Raw genomic sequence first — 10,350 nt, 5'->3', positions numbered from 1 at the left:
GAGGGAGGGAGGGAGGGAGGGAGGGAGGGAGGGAAGAGGCTCTGTGTTGGTTAGAGGCAAACTTGATCACCTTGGCTTAGAACTACTGGTGAGCATAGATCTGCTAATTATATAAAACATTAATTTATTAATTATTTAAAATTATTTATTAATTATGTAAAAACATTTAATTTTAAGGTTAGCAAACATATTTGAAAGGTTTTGCATATTTCAGCATAGCAATTCATCAAAATAGGAGTTTAAGTGTGTGGATTTTGTGGTGAATGATGGGTCTATTTTCTATTATGAAAAAAATGTTCATTGGATTGTCTGATGGTGACGATGTAAAGTATACTACTTAAATTGTCTTGCATGGATGTATTTTATGATATGTAATTAATCACACATAGGATTCACTTTCATGAATTAATTTTTAAATTTTATGTCTACAAATTTTGAAAAATAGAATTTTAAGTGACTTTGGTATAGCTTAGAAGTTTATAAATTTAGTGGTAAAATACTTATTGTTTGCATAGATGATGCACTAGCCATTGGCATTACATCAGAAAAAAGTGACAAAGACTAATTAAATGCTATTAATGCTGTTGAGGTACTATTAAATGACATGAGGTCCTTATTGATATGTGAATGCTTTGAATATAATCACTTGTTAATTCTTTGAGAATTTTTTTTTATTTTTCATGATTCAAGATTGGTGGTTTCATTTTGCTTTCAATAATGAAAATCCTCAGTAGGCACCACATGAAGATTTGTCAAATAGGTGAACCTTACTTATCTAGAAAACTGTATTTAAAACAGGTAAACAAGTGACAACAAACATTTTAAAATAAGCTTTTGGATCAATTATTTGAAACAGATTATCAGATTTGGAAGGAAAACTCTAGGAAGCAAATTCTGTTGGTGCTCTATCATTTCAGTAAGATATATTTAAAAGGAAACGAAAAAAATATGTTCTGATTTTTACTTTGAATAAGATGGAATGATAGGAAATGAAAAAGAAAGAGAACAAATAAGCACTTATCTTTGTGAAGAAGAAAACCGACCAAAAATTTAAATATAAATTTGTAAATGTGGTAGAATGCTATATTGTATATTTTATAATAGTATTCACCCATTTTTATCTCATTTGGTTTTACTTTTTCATTTGCATCTGGCCACAAGGTAAAGTTGGCTGTCTCATAGGACATACCCTAATAAACATTTACCTGATTATTGAAAACGTTACCTATTTATAAAAGGTTAAGTGAAACATTTGTCATTAAACTTTGTCCATAGTGACTGCATCTGCCTGCTTTTATCACGTCCCTCACTAAATTGGGTACCAAAAAGTCATTTCATTTTTCTAAATGCACAGTGTACTTTCTTTTTCAGCCCAACTATAGCTTCCTCAGTGACAGCACTGAGCCACTTATGAGACAATAATGTATCTAAGAGTAGTGGCATGTTTTGAAAATGTGGAAACAGATTTTTGCTCCACCAGAATTAAACTGGATTCATTTCAAATAGGTGAACTGACATGGATTCAGCTATCCTGCAGGGCAAGGACTGGGTAAGAAATGTATTTCAGGTTTCGCAGTCAGTGAATACTGGAATGTTCAGAATATCATCTGCAGAACTCCATCACATTTCCAATTAAAAGTGAATGCTTTAAGAGATGAAAAGAATACTTACTTCTGAGTGATGGTTAGTTTTTATACTAGTGTCTTAACTTTCAGGATTTAGAATAATACAAAAACTAGAGATGACTACTGAGAGGAAATGGCTTTATTAAAACGGTATTGAATAGGACAATGTTTTACATGGGCTGTATAACATTTGTACATCTTGTTTTGCTAGCATAATTAAGTCGACATGTCTCTAAGACTTACTTCCTTTAAGGCTATTCTCACAAGGAAAAATATCAGCACAGTTCACTTTTAGGATGTGAAGAGCTATTTGGTGTTGGAGACTGCTGTGCAAAAATTTTATCTGCTAAGTGCTGTGTGCCATTTTGAATTACTTCTGCATGGATCTTTATGTAAACCACTAAAAGGAAAACATCAAATCATCTTAAAATTTTTCTGTCTTTTAAATTAAATTTACTTATTGCTAATGTGCCATATGTTTTAAGATCAATATCACAATTTCTCCCCATCCCCAGAATATTATTTGTAGCATATCATTGATATTTTCTGTACTCCCCTTCAATATTATTCTGCATACTATATACAGACTAGGTAACTGTAAATGTTAGTAATTTTTTTCTTACAGAAAATATAGTCTAATAGGAATAGCATATCAAATGAGAAACTGGGTTTTCAACTCAGAAACTCTCAAGCAGCATCCTGTGTCAACAGTGTCCTGTGATATGATAGACTATTAAGCTTTTATGCATGTTAGCATTGTTGCCTCTTTGTAGTAAGTGAGTCACTGGGACTCCTTGGAGCTCTTCTCAGATTTTAATTTTAATTGACTCTAGTCTCCATGTGCCTGATTAGTCCTTTTTCTCATTATTTAACAAAGCATAGATTTTACCCCTTTCCTTTTGATACAATGGCCATACATTACACTTGTCTCTAAGAGTTCCTAAATATACCTGTTACTTTGATTTAATTACTGAGGAGTCTCTCTTTTTGAGTCTTAAAAACATTTACTTCAGTATATAAACTGTGCTCCTTTTTTAAATACATAAAACAAGCTTACAAGAGAATAATACTTTCACAAAATATTAAATTTAGTATTTTATTCAGCATATACGCAGTTGAAGCTGGTTGTAGCATCTTGACTTGGTCTTTAGAACCAACACATTTTTATCATTTTATTTCGAAACAATCTTGACAAAGCAGAAAAAGCAATACTTCAAGAGATTCTGAGTTTTGGTGTGGTCATTTTGTTTTTACTGGAGGGATGTATCACAAACAATTGGAGAAATAGTATCGATAAATACAGAATTGCTCAGTGTAGACATGGTCTGTGGGTACTGTCGTTCTTGGGGGCTTCCTCACTCACTGTAGACAGAGGCACTTTCAGGTTGTAAGGTGAGCTTTTCCAGGTGAAGTCAGGACACCCGTTCAAGGAAGGGTATTATTGAGTTTCAAGCCTTAGGGATGGGTTGTATGTCACATCTGTCATTGATACTTGGCACTTATTAAAAAAAAAAAAAACCCAATTTGTGTTCAAGTAAGAAGAGAGGTTTAATATCTTCAATAAAGCTATTGTTTCCTGGAAGCTTTGGAGCTACTCATGAAAAAATGAAAACTATTTGTTTGAAAAATATAAGCAGAGCATATGCGTATTTCCATGAAAAATATTTGGAGTTAATAAAATACATTTAGTAACTCCCAAGAACAAAATTTTATTTTTATTAAAAATGCTAATTAACTTTTCTCTGGATTCATTATTAAAAAAAACAACAGTGTTACTTATAATTGTGTATGTTCCTGATAACCACTTTGCATTTTTAGACTCCTGGTGGCATGAATAATTTACTTTATGTTTCCTAACCCAGTCGTTCTGCTGAATTCCCTTAAATTAATGTATGATTTTACAGCAAGCTTTAATGCATGCTAGAAAAAAATCACCTAGATGAAGATTTTAAAAATATACAAAGACCCTGAAACTAAGGGTGTCTGGTGAGATGAGTATAATTCATTGTAATTTTAATTGTGGGTAAGTAGGAATTATTCAGAAGGTGTTTTTTTTCTTCCCTTCCTGACAAGCCAAAGTAGCAAAGGCGTATACTATGAATTATTTTCTTTTTAAAGACTACTATGCATAGTGCATATCCTTTAAGATCTGGATCTTTGATTGGGTGAAGATGTTTTTCTGCATTTGCACACCTGGCCTTGAGATGACTTCTGACAAAGCTGAACCTATACAAAATGTGCATTCATTCATCAACTGATTAAGTCAACAAAAAACATTTGCAAAGTAGTTACTCCAGGCCAGATAATATTATAGTCATTGTAAATACAGCACTGTACAAAACTAGACTTTCTTGTATAAACTTTATATTGTAGTAGAGGAAGGTATATAGCAAAATAACAATCAAATAAAATGAATACTCATTGTGAGATGTCTGATGTCATACGAGAAAATTGTTAGAGAGTCCTGGGTGAGTGCCTATGAATGAAGGAAACAAAAATGAAATTTCATTTTAAATAAATTAACTTAGACAATTGTTGATAAAGGCATCATTTATCAAAGAATGCTTGCATGTTATTGTTCAGACATATCCTGAGATCCAGAACTTTCACACCCTCTGTGGATTTTGCCAGTGACACCCAATTGCTCAGCTAAGGATCTAGAAGCCTGGGTATGGAGCAGAAGAAACACCAAAATATGTTCTATCTGCTCATAGACTGTGTCCTCCAACATCTAAGTATCCTAATTAAATCAGGAGTATAGCCCAGTCCGAAGATATATCTGTGTCTGAGGATGAGAAAGAAGTTTGAGAGCTGTGGCATTAAACGTTATCTCCCATCAGTGGGAAATGGAGACACATTGAAACTCCATAGCTCAGTGTATGGTGTCTTCTCTCTTAAAGGAAACTTGTCTTTTGCCCTTATATGTGGTCTCTGCTTAGAGCTCAATTTTATCTAACCATTGGCTTGTTAGTCTGTCCATATCTGTCTGTCTGTCTATTATCTGTTATCTATCCATTTTAGAGAAAGGTGCTGAGGATAAAGCACAACGTGCCAGGCAAAACTCCATCACTGAACATCACTACCATTTAAAACATTCTTTTCAGATAAACAAATACAATTCATAAAGCATGACACCCAATTAAATTTAGATGCTATTTAAAGTGAATAATATTTGTCATTTGTACTTATTCTAATAAACAAGCACCCAGGCTTGCCTTCCTTAATTTTTAATCATAGCTATTGTGAATTTTCACCTACCTATCGAATTGTTTTGAAAATGCAAATGTAACTACATCACTTCCCTCACTAACCCATTTGAGCAGATAAAAGGCAGATTCCCTGACACATCTGTAGCCTGCTTCTCTTGGCACCCTGAATGGTTCATTTCTATTTTCTGTTGAGATCCTATTGCAGTGATCTCCAGAAGTTATTCCGGTGGCCAATCACTTTCCTTCGCAGCTCGTCTTGACTCTCAAATCTAGACTCCTCTAAATTCATTTCTTGTGTTGCTAAATCATGGTCTCTATTGCTCTCTGATCTTCATACATGATGCCCTGATTTAAATGACTAAGTCAATGAATCAACTTGCAATTCTCTTATCCAACATTTATAATCAAATATGAATATCCACTATCAGTCAACCTGAACAATATCAACTTTTAAACCTATATAATGTTTCATTAATTTGATTTCCTTTTTACCTAACTTTAACACATTAAAAACTATGAAATCTTCTATACATATTTATAATGGTGCTAAAAAATAATGCCATTTTCTAACTACGGTAATACAACACAAAACAGGAGACCCAGGGTCCTTAAAGTCTTAAATTTCCCCTCAAGCTATACACTTTTAATATTCTTCATGACATACAACACTGAGCTAAGTTATCCCTCTGACCCCTTCTCTAGATGTTTGTAATTCTTAGTTACATGAGTCAGTTTCACATTGATTGGTAATGGTTATCTTCAGCATAATGCTAACTTCAGATGTCTTCATAATTGTATAGTTTCCGCAAACCTGTTTTACATAGCTCATCAGTCCCTACAGAATATTAGATTAATAATGCATGCTTGTGTTAGAGATTTGGAAATATAACCATTAGAAATGAGAGCGGTTTGTCTACGATCACGCCAAGAAAATCCCTGAGCCCTGACTTAGATGGTATAACATCAGTCCCTGTTGAAAGTCTTCATTGCTTTATCAAAATGACTTGTGCTCACAAAACCTCATCTGCTAGTTCAAATCTACTGGAAGTTGATAGCGTCTAGGAAAGGGAGAGTCATACCCCTGATATGCTGTCTCTTCTCCAGTGCTACCTTATATCCTTGCACGTATTTATATTACTAATTAGACTCAATGGCTCTGAAAATACAGACATGAGTTTGAAAGATGTGTTGGGTGGGCTCTGAGGAAAGTTGGAATAATGAGGAAGGGAGAGATAAGATCAAATGCATTGTGTTCATGAAGAAAATTCTCAACAAATAAAAATTTAAATATGAAAAAAATGTCTCGTTCTGGCCAACAAAAAGGGTCAGATGATGAGCCTCAGGATTCAATGCATTTTTGTATGGTTTGTGAATAGCAGGGTAACAAAGGGGTGAAGGATTCCAGTGTTCCTTTATCAATGCTAGACTGTCTTATACCAAACACCCCATGTTTATTAACCTCACAACACTTCTAACTTCTTGCATACAGCTGTATAAACTTATTGTAAAGACTACATTGACTCAACATAAGATAAGAACCATATCAAACTGTGGTTATTTAAGGAAGTTACCACCAATGAGTAGAATTTTCATATTATCACAAAATATAAAATAATTGAAATATTTTGGCACATATTATTGCTACCTCCTGAAAAATATTTTCTTATTTTTAAATTTCTGGGCTAATATCCACTAATCAGTGAATGCATATCATATGTGTTCTTTTGTGATGGGGTTACCTCACTCAGGATGATATCCTCCAGATACATGCATTTATCTAAGAATTTCATAAATTCGGTTTCTTTTTTTTTTTTTTTTTTTTTTTTTTTTTTTTTTTTTTTGGTTTTTCGAGACAGGATTTCTCTTTATAGCCCTGGCTGTCCTGGAACTCATTTTGTAAACCAGGCTGGCCTAGAACTCAGAAATCTGCCTGCCTCAAATTCGTTATTTTTAACAGCTGTGTAGTACTCCATTGTGTAAATGTATCACATTTTCTGTATCCATTCTTCTGTTGAGGGACATCTGGATTGATTCCAGCTTCTGGCTATTATAAATAATAACATAGTGGAGCATATATACTTACTACATGTTGAAGCATCATCTGGGTATATGTGCAGGAATGGTATTGCTGGATCCTCTGGTAGTACTATGTCCAAATTTCTGAGGAACTGAAAAAATTATTTCCAAAGTTATTATACCAGCTTGCAATCCCACCAGCAATGGAGGAGTATTCCTATTTCTCCACATCCTCGCCAGCTTCTGATGTCATCTGAGTTTTTCATTTTAGCCATTCTGACTGGTGCGAGGTGAAATCTCAGGGTTGCTTTGATTTGCACTTTCCTGAGGACTAAGGATGTTGAACAGTTTTTAGGTGCTTCTCAGAGATTCAGGATTCCTTAGTTGAAAATTCTTTGTTTATAACTGTACCCCACATTGTTTTGGTTTTTCGAGACAGGGTTTCTCTGTGTAGCCCTGGCTGTCCTGGAACTCACTCTTGTAGACCAGCCTGGCCTCGAACTCAGAAATTCACCTGCCTCTGCCTCCCGAGTGCTGGGATTAAAGGTGTGTGCCACCACTGCCCTGCACCCCACTTTTTAATAGGGTTATTTGATTCTCTGGAGTCTAACCCCATGAGTTCTTAGTATATATTGGATATTAGCTCTCTATCAGATGTAGGATTGGGAAAGATCTTTTCCCAATCTGTTTGTTGCCTTTTTGTCTTATTGACAGTGTCCTTTGCCTTACAGAAGCTTTGCAATTTTAAGAGGTCTCATTTGTCAATTCTTGATTTTACAGCACAAGCCATTTGTGTTGTGTTTAGGAATCTTTCCCCTGTGCCTATGTGTTTAAGGCACTTCCCCAATTTCTCCTATATAAGTTTCAGTGTCTCTGGTTTTATGTGGAGGTTCTTGATACACTTGAACTTCAGCTTTGTACAAGGAGATAAGAATGGATCAATTCACATTCTACATGCTAACCACCAGTTGAGCCAGCGCCATTTATCAAAAATGCAATCTTTTTCCCACTACATGTTTTTAGCTCCTTTGTCGAAGATCAAGTGACCNTAGGTGTGTGGGTTCATTTCTGGGTCTTCAATTCTATTCCATTGATCTAGCTACCAGGTTGCCACTCTATTAGTGTGATGCAGTTTTTATCACAATTGGTCTGTAGCACAGTTTGAGGTCAGGGATGGTGATTCCACCAGAAGTTATTTTATTGTTGAGAAGAGTTTTTGGTATCCTAGGTTATTTGTTATTCCAGATGAATTTGCAAATTGCCCTGTCTAACTTTGTGAAGACCTGAGTTGGAATTTTGATGGGGATTACTTTGAATCTGTAGATTGCTTTTGGCAAGATGTCCATTTTTACTACATTAATCCTGCCAATCCCTGAGCATAGGAGATCTTTCCATCTTCTGAGATCTTCAATTTCTTTCTTCAAAACTTGAAGTTTTTATCATACAGATCTTTCACTTGCTTAGACAGAGTTACACCAAAGTATTTTATATTATTTGTTACTATTGTGAAAGGTGTTGTTCCCCTAATTTCTTTCTCAACCTGTTTATCCATTGTGTAAAGAAAGGCCTCAGACTTGTTTGAGTTAAATATATATCCAGCTACTTCACTGAAGTTGTTTATCAGGTTTAGGAGTTCTCTGGTGAAATTTTTGGGTCGCTTATGTATACTATCCTTTCACCTGCAAATAATAATATTTTGACTTCTTCCTTTCCAAATTGAATCCCTTTGATCCCCTTTTGTTGTCTAATTGGTCTGACTAGTACTTCAAGTTGGGAATAGGTAGGGAGAAAGCTGGCAGTCTTATCTAGTCCCAAATTTTATTGGGATTGCTTCAAGTTTCTCTCCATTTAGTTTGATGTTGGCTACCCGTTTGCTGTATATTGCTTTTGCTATGTTTAGGTATGGGCCTTGAATTCCTGATTTTTTCAAGACTTTTATCATGAATGGGTGTTAGAACTTGTCAAGTGCTTTCTCAGCATCTAATGAGATAATCATGTAGTTTTTGTCTTTGAGTTTGTTTATATACTGGATTATGTTGGCGAATTTCCATATGCTGAACCATCCCTGCATCCCTGGGATGAAGCCTGCATGATCATGATGGATGATGGTTTTGACATGTTCTTGGATTTGGTTAGCAAGAATTTTATTGAGTATTTTTGCATTGATAATCATAAGGGAATTTGGTCTGAAGTTCTCTTTCTTTTTTGGGTCTTTGTGTGGTTTAGGTATCAGAGTAATTGCGGCTTCATAGAATGAATCGGGTAGAGTACCTTCTGTTTCTATTTTGTAGAATAGTTTGAGGAGTATTGTGAAGGTCTGATAGAACTCTGCACTAAACCCAACTGGTCCTGGGCTTTTTTTGATTGGGAGAATATTAATGACTGTTTCTATTTCTTTAGGGGCTATGTGACTGTTTAGATAGTTTATCTGATCCTGATTTAACTTTGGTACCTGGTATCTGTCTAGAGAGTTGTCCATTTCTTCCAGATTTTCCAGTTTTGTTGCACATCTAAGTACAGTATATTCCTCAATAGCCTGTGTTGATTAGGGATCTAAAACATTCATGATGTCATCAGGTACAAAACACAACAGGTACAAAAAATAATTCAACTGTGACTGAATGAGATTGAGTTAATAGATCTTGGTATAATCCTATTTGATGTTCTCTTATTCATCACTGGACACATAAAATTAATTTACATGGAATTAACATATGGAAATAAGTTCAATGAAAAAGGATTTGGGAGTTGGTATCTTCTGTAAGACATTTATTTATTCTTTTATAAGACAAATATCTTTTGATTAAATAAAATTATACTTATGAACTAATGTCTTCCTTTGATCAACACTATAAAAAATTTGTGCTAATATTTTGTTAACCCCTTGTCTTTAAATATACCGGTATGATTTTAATAGACTTTTGATTTATTCCTTTCACATATATACTCATCATAAAATGATAAGTGTGTCTGTATAGGTGCTAATGCTTTCATCATTTATAACATGTAAAGCAATTACACTTTGTTCAATAAATTAATGTCGAGATTACCATAGAAATTTCTGTGATATATTCTCACTTTTTTTTTAGAGCATGTATTAGATTTTCTTATATTTTGATACCACTGAAAACTTTGTAAGTGCATGCATGTGAGTGTGTGTGTGAATTTTTAGGCTGTAACCTCAAGGGGACGAGTGTTAGATAATTTACTAGTTCTTAGGAGGCATTAAACTTCCGCAAGCACTTCCAGCTTCTGCAATAGTATCTGGATTTGAAAACTGGGTATGGGATGGATCCCCAGGTGGGGCCTTTTCAGGATGTCCTTTACTTCAGTCTCTGCTCCACTCTTCATTTCCATATTTCCTACTGTGAGTATTTTGAAGAAACACTGAAGCCTTTTAAGAAACACTGAAGCCTCCATCCTTTTGTCTTCTTTCTTCTTGAGCTTCATATGGTCTGTGAATTGGATCTTGGGTATCCCAAACTTTTGAACTAACATCC

The 10,350-nt window shown here is 34.6% G+C and overlaps 1 protein-coding gene across 39 annotated transcripts in view; it reads left to right on the top strand.

Annotated features, from left to right (window-relative positions):
• Positions 1-10,350, top strand: part of Nrxn1 (neurexin 1) — a 1,073,594-nt gene that overhangs the window by 954,528 nt on the left and 108,716 nt on the right. The gene's annotated exons all lie outside the window — the stretch shown is intronic.

Source organism: Mus caroli, chromosome 17, assembly GCF_900094665.2.
Source record: "Mus caroli chromosome 17, CAROLI_EIJ_v1.1, whole genome shotgun sequence".
NCBI lineage: Eukaryota > Metazoa > Chordata > Mammalia > Rodentia > Muridae > Mus > Mus caroli.
Note: the sequence above shows the minus strand (reverse complement) of the source record. Positions and strands in the feature narration are given on the sequence as shown.